Raw genomic sequence first — 8,863 nt, 5'->3', positions numbered from 1 at the left:
GGCATAATCAGAAAATTTAGAATCATGATTACAAGACTGTTCTCAGGTATTAAAATCAGTAAAGTCTGGAAAATCTTGTGTAAAACTGATCCTTTTCTCGTGGGCTCTCGAAGTCAGAATTGCTTGGGTGATTCCTGAACATCAACCTTCTTGAAAAGTTGTCAAGGCTGCCTTAATCCCAAATGACATGTCTCATTTCAAAATAAGAGAAAGGAGGCAGAGGAGTCTGCTTTATCAGTCAGGGGCCTTTCCTGGTGATTGGTCATAGAAAGCAATATAATCATTTTTGTGGGCTTTAAATATATTTTACAACCTTCCACTCTACAAATCTAAAGCTAAAACTTAACTTTCTGTTCAAACTGAGCTCTCCTGTTAGGGATCACCCGTGTAATAGCAACATCTTTTCACTGCTCAATGCCCCTAGACCCAGCATCAGCCCAGCATCGACCCTCCCAACCTCCTACAGCTATATTTCTCATTCTTAATATATTGCCCCCACTATTCCATGACCTCATATTGGAATGACAATAAGAGAAAAATTTGATGGCTCTGAGGAAATTCAGTACAGACTCAATAGCCCTTTCCACCACATGCCTGCCTTGATTATTAGCTATCATCTCATTTCTAGTCCCTCTCCTGTCTAGCCCAACCTATGCACTGTTACCATGTCTGTCTTCTTCATCACATTTCTACATCAAGAACAGCCTGACTCTTAAGACACTGCAGATTCTGGTCAGTGCTTTAGTCCCTAACATCATGCTTTAGTACTTGCAAACCTAACCTGCCTGCTCTAAGTGTTCTCACTTTTGCCCTGGGTCCCATCATTTCCATCCTTTTCTGGAGTATGTTGTACCAATTTTCCATTTATATGGACTTACAAAGTCAACTCAAACCCATCCCTTCCATCAGAGCCTGCTCAGATATTCCTATTTACCTACCCCCAAAGCCACATGATTTAGTAGGTATTATTGTTTTATATTATTATCTCAAGTTTGAAAGTGTCCCTGCCCCCCAGTCAAAGAGTTAGTTTTATTTTTATTAATCTATGTCAGAAAAAGCAGGAGCACATTTGACCAAAGAGCAATGACAGAGCGGTTTGTGGTCCAGGAAAGCCCTGCTGGAGATCTCCCAGGCTGCACACAGCATTGCCTAGAGGGATTTCCCATGACTCAGAGCCAGACACTCAAACTGTGGGCTCAGAAGACTAATTTTATTCATCTCTTCACTCATTAGATGTTATTCAATGCTACCATAGGTGCTGCATTTTTCAGCAGATCCAGTCTCTCCAGGGCAGCCTCACAGTAATATACTCATTTGTACATGAAGTAACTAAGTTCATTCATAAGTGCCAGAACTGCCAGGGAACTAGATCCATGCTCTTGACCCTCCGGAGGTGCCTTGTCCTTCTATGGACCTCCAGAGGCTCCCAATTATCAGAAGTTGCTTGGTGAGTTTAATAACTGCATATTTCATGATCTTAGACTACAATCAGCCTGACACACTTATCACCCCATTAGGTCTAAATGCCACTGGAACCACAAGAGCCAAGTGCTTGGTACAGGTCACCCTTCCCCCTCTATGCGCTGGACGGCCATTGCTATAGTCCTGAGGCTGGTTTACCAACTCTACAAATGACTGACATAATTAGGGAGCAATTTTCATTCTTTTAGGTGAGTTGGCCATTTTTCCAGTTACTGATTTTACATTTTATCTCTTTAAGCTCCATCTTAATGCTTTTTGAGATGCTTGAGGGTGACTTCCTGAAGTTTCGAGTATAGACGACAGTGTGTTCTGCTGCTGTGGCATTCTCCTTCTCTGTGGAGACACAGGGGACTTAACACATTTTTGCCATGAATGAACTGGATTGAAAAATGACAGACTTCAAAGCATTGACACTCCAGAGACAACTGCGCTTCACTGAAAATGAAAAACCGAGTATTTCTTTGTCAGCCAATCCTGGCCTATTTGAGTTGCGAAAGGAGAGCTATGATAATGTTCACTTCCTGGCTATCTTACTGTGGTGGAGTCTCCTCTTTATGCTATAAGTCAAACTTATAAGAACTTGAGTTGAGGATGAAAGACCCCAGGATACCACCTCTTGGATTATTGCATCTATATTCAGCTCTCAGGGGAAGTCTTGCAGAAATGTCTGCAATAAAAGAAACACATGCTTTCAGATGTTGGCGTGGAACTGGTGAGCAGTTTCTTTAAAGGAGTAAGCAAGGAAGACTCGTGGGCTCAACCCTCAGCCCCAAGGTTATAACGAAAGTACTAATGTAACCCCTTTGTCCAGAGATTATGGCAGCATGGTCTCTGAGGGAGAGATAACCCTCTGGTCTCTTTTCTTAGTGTTTCAAATGGGACATGACCTCCAATAATTTAAAAGCTGTTTTTATGTTTTCTTCCTTGAGACAGTTCATCCTGCCTATAGCTGGTTGCCTGTGAGGAAGAGAAAGGAGGGGAATTACAGGAAGAGGGAAGGAAGTTCCTTCCCTACATTGAGTGACCTGTCTCCTTCCCCAGGACATTTAAGGATTCTTTTCAGTGTTTTCTCCCCACCCCCACCTCTTTCCCACTTCCCCTGACTCAGTCCCTTCCAGCCCATCACAGCTGACCACACAGATCTCCCACTTGCAGTCTCCTTCCCAGACCAATCTGAGCTGGAGGCAGGAAGCAATTAAGCATACCCAGCAAGTCCCTCTCATATTCTGACATCCTCACTGTTCTGCCTGCTAACAAAGGGTGCATGTCCTTTTGCTAACAATTGAGCTGCTGCCTTGTCCTGGAGTGGGGATGGGGAACAAGTCCTCCCTGTCCCCCCATCTCCTTTCTAATGGGACAAGACACTTGCAGCTGACTTCTCCATTCAGAGCCTGCCCTCCACAGCGTGTCCTGGTTTCTGTCATAGATCTGTCATTCTGCTTGGGGATGACCTCAGAGAATTTTGAATCCAGGAAATGTCTTGTTTCTGCACTGTCAGGATGGCCTGCAGTGTATGTTTTGAGAGGCTTTAGCTCTCCTCCCAAATCTCCATAGCACCCTTGATTTTGAGTGTGAGTAATTGACGTTCTCTCAATCCTGTGTAAAGCACTGTACAATGACAACTTCTCTATTCCTCTTCCAACTGAATTGCTGCCTCTTTATGTTGAAGTTCTGGAGCTGCCCCTGCCATTACCCTTTTGACTGGGCATGCCTTCTGTGTTCTTGCTGATGTCCCTAAACCTAGGCCCTGACTGCCCACCCAGATGCTACTGGGTCAGCCATGATGGGCCCTGGCTTCTCATTGCTGGGCTCTGCCCTCTCTTGTGATCACTCCTGTTTATCATACCTGGTAATCTGCCTGAACTATCCCTACGGTGCCCGTGTCCTGAGACTGGGTAATAGTTATATATACTTGTAGGTCAACTAAGATGGGGTGGAGGAAGCCAGGGGAAGGATACGAATCAACATCCCTTCAACCTGATGATCTTTAAATTCTGTTCAACACGTATTTAGTGAGCAGGGACCAAACGAGAGAGAACTTTTGATTTTTGTTTCAGAACTCTTGTCTTTTTTTTGTGTGTGTGTGCAAAAGGGACCAGTTTATGTTTTGACGTTTTGTGTTGAGTCCTGTATAGTGATTTGAGCTATACTAGGCCATACTTTCAGATACAATTCAGTAACATTTTAACATTTCTTCTAGACCGAAGCTCCTTTCAGCTTAATGGGGCTCTTGGCCTTTCCAAATATTTATGGCATCTAGATAAACGTCACCCATCACTGAGCTGTCTTCATTCTGTTGTGCCCACCTCGGTCTGTGACTCCAGCTATTTCAGTTTTCCTTTAAAACACCTTGCTGTGAGATACAACTGACACTTGCAAAAGAACTGCAGCTGTTAGAAATGCAGAGAAATTCAGGCATCTAGTCTGTCCTTGGGGTACCAAGTGGAAGTTCTTGTTCTGACACCTGCAAGGCTTTCTCCAGTTCAGATGAAAAGCCCCTTCAAGTGAGCCTTCCAAATTATCCCTCAGGATGTGTTTGTACTCTCATACATTTTGCTATAAAGACAATTTTAGAGAAAAAAAACTTTTCTGCTTCTCCTCAAGAAAATTGATTTTGGCATTTCCATCCTTATGGACATTTTGATGGAAGACTTTCTGTGCAGCTGAAGGACTCTTATGTAGATGCTCTCAAATGTCTTCAAGAAAATAAAGGGATTGAAGTCCTTTGAGAAAGAATCTGTTTTATGATAGCTTTCTAGGTTTTCAGAAGGGCAAAGTATGACTGGTTCAGTGGGTCTGACAGGGTCAGAGAATGTGGCCAACTCTGGAACTTCCTCATATTGAACACAAGGTTTCAGCCCACATTCATTATCACGCCCTTCGGAGCTCGAGGGCACTTCCTATAGGACAAGATGCTGGGGTCAGATGCAGCGTCTGTACTCTGGCTCCACCAGGGGAGTATTCCTTTTTCTGTGCTCTCAGAGCTGTCTATCCAACCTTAGTTAGGCGAGCATTGCATTATACTTTAATTAGATGTTTACTGTTCTTTTTTCGTATTACACTGTGTGCTTCTTGAGAACCATGGCTATTTTTTATACAACCGTCTATCCCATAGTAGGCACTTATACATGTTTGTTTCCTTACCTTGGCCTATACACATTAATAAGTTAAATGATTTTAACTCTCAGCAGCCCTATGGGAGAGATGTGATTAGCCCATTTTTCAGAGGAAGAGACTGAGGCTAAGATGATTAAGTTGTTTACTCCAAGTCATATAGTTTGTGGAAAAGCCAGGTTAACTAACCAAAGTAAGAATCCAAAAAATGGAGCCAGCCTACAGTGTGGTGGTTAAGGCAACTAGATCTCGCAAGTTTCAGGCCAAGCAGTCTGAGAAACACAGCTAGTATGTGTGTGTGCCCAGACTTCTGAGCAGAGGGAGGAAGGAATGTAGCAGAAGAGATTGTAGTGTGAGCATCCCCTATGCTCATTTTCTCTCTCTATCTCTGTCTTTCTCTGGCAGAAGGTGCATGTGCTCTCTGGCAAAAATGACAAGAATAAATAAATAAAAGAACCTGGAAAAGAAATCTTCTTGACTTCAAAACTCCAGATCTTATGTTAATTCAACTCACTGAGGTTTATGCCTAAACGCAGACTTGGGTTCATGTGTATGTATATATCAGCTGCGCTTGCTATTAGAAATATTTAGACTAATTAAGTTCATTAGCAAATCAATTAAATGGTGGGGGGGAAGGCATAGAAAGCAACCATGGATACCAGAGACAATGTGGGAGGAGGGTGGGACATGGCAGAGGGTGAGGGGTAGGGAATTGGCGAAAAAAAAAAAAAAAAGCAAAATATACAGGACATAAGAAATGGAAAATTATTTGTTGATAACACGTATATTGATGTGCTTGATTGAGCCAATATACAGTGTATTCTGGATGGAAAATTCATTTTGTATGTTGTAATGATGTATAGTGAATTAATGTAAAAAAATAAATTTAAAGAAAAAAAAAGAAAGAAAAGAAAAACAAACAAAAACTCCAGATCTTAGCCTGATGCTGTTTTCCCTGTCTAATCGTGAGCAATGTCTGGCAGATATTCAAATTTGGCTGTTGACTGATGTGATGTACTTTTTTGCTGAAGGGTTGGCTACATGGGTTTCACCCTCTGTTTTCTAACTTCTCTGGCAATAAAAATGTATTCCTATACTGCTACTGCCTTCCAAGGATCAGAAATATCCCCAATATCCCTCACCCCACCTCCAAATGTATCCCTTTCCCCAAGGAGTTCTAAGTTACCAAGGAAAGAACAATTAGTTGCTGTTTACTTCTATATTCTGATCATACTTTTTAAAAGTTTTTTTAAATTTTTTTATTTTTGAGAATTCCAAATAATTTTGGATGAAAACAAATCAGCTTTCTGAGAATTACAGCAGTTTTGGCCCCTGTGGGAAAGTGTGATTTGGCCTCTAGTCAACATCTTTTACAGCCTCAGAGGGATGCTAATGTGGAAGCATAGCATGGGCTATTGCTCTACTGCAGGTAACCAGGTGCAAACAGGAATTAAACAGGATCTTATTGTTTCCAGACCCCCAGAAACAAAGGCAGCTACTAACCCCTTATTAACAGGATCTAGTTGTGTTGTAGATTTTGGGGGACAATAGGATGTGGGGACCCAGCCTTGTGGATACTTCGGAGCAGCATCAGCTTCAGCAGACCCCACTTTCACATTTATTTCAGTTCGTTCCAAAGATTTCAAATACTTTGGCTTTTGTGTTGACACTCCCCAAGGTGAGGTGTGGAAAAATCATCACAGCTCAGCAACTGGGTGTTTCAGAGGCTGAATGAGACACATGAGCCTGCTGACTGGAATCCTGGTAGATCTGGAGTTGAGAGGTGTGGCTGAACCAAAGAAGGCTGGGTGAGCATGAGGTCTAAAATCCTTCGGAGAGATGGTTTGGGAAATCTGCCATCTAGTTGTGAGTCTTGTGCTTGTCATTGGTTCATCCATTAAAGCTTTGTTAATCCGGTCCAATGACCCCTGCCTTTCTCATCAGAGAAAAGTTCACAGTCTCCATGGGGATATGCAAAGGAAGGAGAAGAATACAGAGTGGGAAAGTACAGTTTATTTCTAAAGAAAATAAAAAATGGGATGCCAATGTTGAAGACACCTAGGTGACTCTGTGAAGAGATAAATTACTTTTAGTCAAGGGACTACTAAATTAACAAAATAACATAACACACACACACAAACCCAAATGCTCTATTTTGAAACCTGAACCTACTACCAAACTTCTGGCTATGTGTAAATTATTTTATTGTTTGCAATAATTGATTTCAAAACTCAAGTGTTGCTGAAGAAAGTCTGTAGGCTCTTTAGTTTCTCTTTACTTGAGATTCATTCAAGTTCCACTAGTATTAATTAGTTAACTATGTGCTAGCTGATCCTGAGCAATTGGATTTATTTTATAGTGTGAGCGGCTAAACTAATTACGTGTATTAAACACTTGCTCAATGCCAGGTGTTCTATTCGAGACCTGCCTCGTATAATTCTCAACTCTTAGTTAGGTATCATCATTCCCATTTAATAGAAGAGGAAACTGAGATTTAAAAGGATCACTGACTTGCACTCGAGGTCACACAGCTGGTTAGAGTTGGGGTTTAAGTTTAAGTATTTCCGACTGTAAAGTCCTCTGTGACATTGCTACATTTTCCTGGATTGAATTTCCTCTTTTGCACTAGCTGCTAGGCGCCAAGTCAAATTTATAGTCTATTTCTAGCAAGTGTACAGAGACTGAGGAGATACATTAAATGTACTGAATTAAACTCTGGCTTCCTTTTGGTTTCACTTCCCTTATTTCCTCATTTCCAAGATTTATTTACTTATTTATCTGTATTTTACTAATTAATCTGCCTTCACACACAGTTATTTATTTAATAAACTGTCTTAAATATTTTTTGACAAAGTATTTAGAGGATGTGGTAGCAAATGGGAAGAAACCACCTGTGTAAAGAAATAACTATCCAGACCCAGTAATTGCTAATGTTTTCCGTAGAGTCCAATTTCCCATTTCATTACTACCTTCCTCTCTCTTTTTATTCTTGACTTGGAAAATCGTAAAACACTGCCAATCTTTTGGTTACATACAAATTATCTTCTTTTTCAATTGATTGACTCAAACTCAAGTTTCTTGATAAAGAAATGTTGGAGAGCTTTTTCCATTCTTTATCCTGGTATAATTGACGTTCATCTGGCTTTGTTTAAAAGAGGTCCAACCATTTTATAACAAGTCATTTGCTCAGGCAAAGTGGCAAATGAAATGGATTATGGGAATCTTGTAAATGTATACTTTCAACTCTTTGTGGAAAGAGGAAAAAATGTCCATCTTGGTTATTGTTGGAGATTTCTTTTCGTCAGACACCTTCTCTGTGCCAGGAGACAGGCTTAAATTCTACAGGATGAAGTGATAGCCCAATGTCTTCTTAAATAACAAAATAGCTATTCCACTATTGTTTTCCACTAGTGTTCTCCATTAGTGTTCCAAAGATGGAAAGCTTAGCCCCTTAAGTAGTTTCAGTCAGAATGGTGCTTCTTAGGAGGGTCATCAGTGGGTGCTCAGAGAGAGTCTAATTGACACAGCAGAACACTTTTTTTTTTTTTTTTTTGCTTTAAAAAGTCAGGTTATGAAAGGCAAATACTGTGTATCCTTTTTAACAAATACTGAGTGTCCTCCCTCATTAGCAGAAGCTAAAGGACTCAACAGCATAAAAGTAAAGGGTAATGCTGGAAACAGCGTGGGAAGAGGAGGAAGGAGTTAAGGAGAAATTGATTAACAGACACAAGTGTGCACATGGAGTAGGGTATGGAACAGTGTGTCATAGGGAAGTAAAAGCTTTGGAGAGTATTCACTTCACAAAAGAAAAACAGAAACAAAAAACAAACCCAGTAAAACATTTCAAATGTGCACAACCTAATGGAATGTTAAATGTCGAAGACGCTGAATGTATGTCCTTGATTTGATTATTACACACTGAATGCTTTAAAAAAACTCATATTGTACCCCACAAAGATGTACAATAATTATATGTAAATCAGAAGTTGTAGTGAGGAAAAAAAAGTCATAAGCAAGGCCAGCTTCAGCGTTTCTAGCTTGTGCTGCACAGGTCTCACAATTAGAAGCGTCTTGCGTTTGGTTTAATGTTCTATTGCCACCAACCTAAAATTCTTAAAGGTTTTGAAATAGGGGCCCATAATTTATTATAATCAGGAAAATTATGTGGCCTGTATTGTCATGGATGTCTGGCTGGGGTAAACCTTGGTGGGAGAAAAAAATGGTAGTTGTAGAGCTGTCTGGAGAGCTTATACCATCTTGTGAACAC

This window comes from Tupaia chinensis, unplaced genomic scaffold (assembly GCF_000334495.1).
Source record: "Tupaia chinensis unplaced genomic scaffold, TupChi_1.0 Scaffold146445_1, whole genome shotgun sequence".
Taxonomy (NCBI): Eukaryota; Metazoa; Chordata; class Mammalia; order Scandentia; family Tupaiidae; genus Tupaia; species Tupaia belangeri.
The sequence above is the reverse complement of the archived record's forward strand: the minus strand, read 5'-3'. Positions refer to the sequence as shown.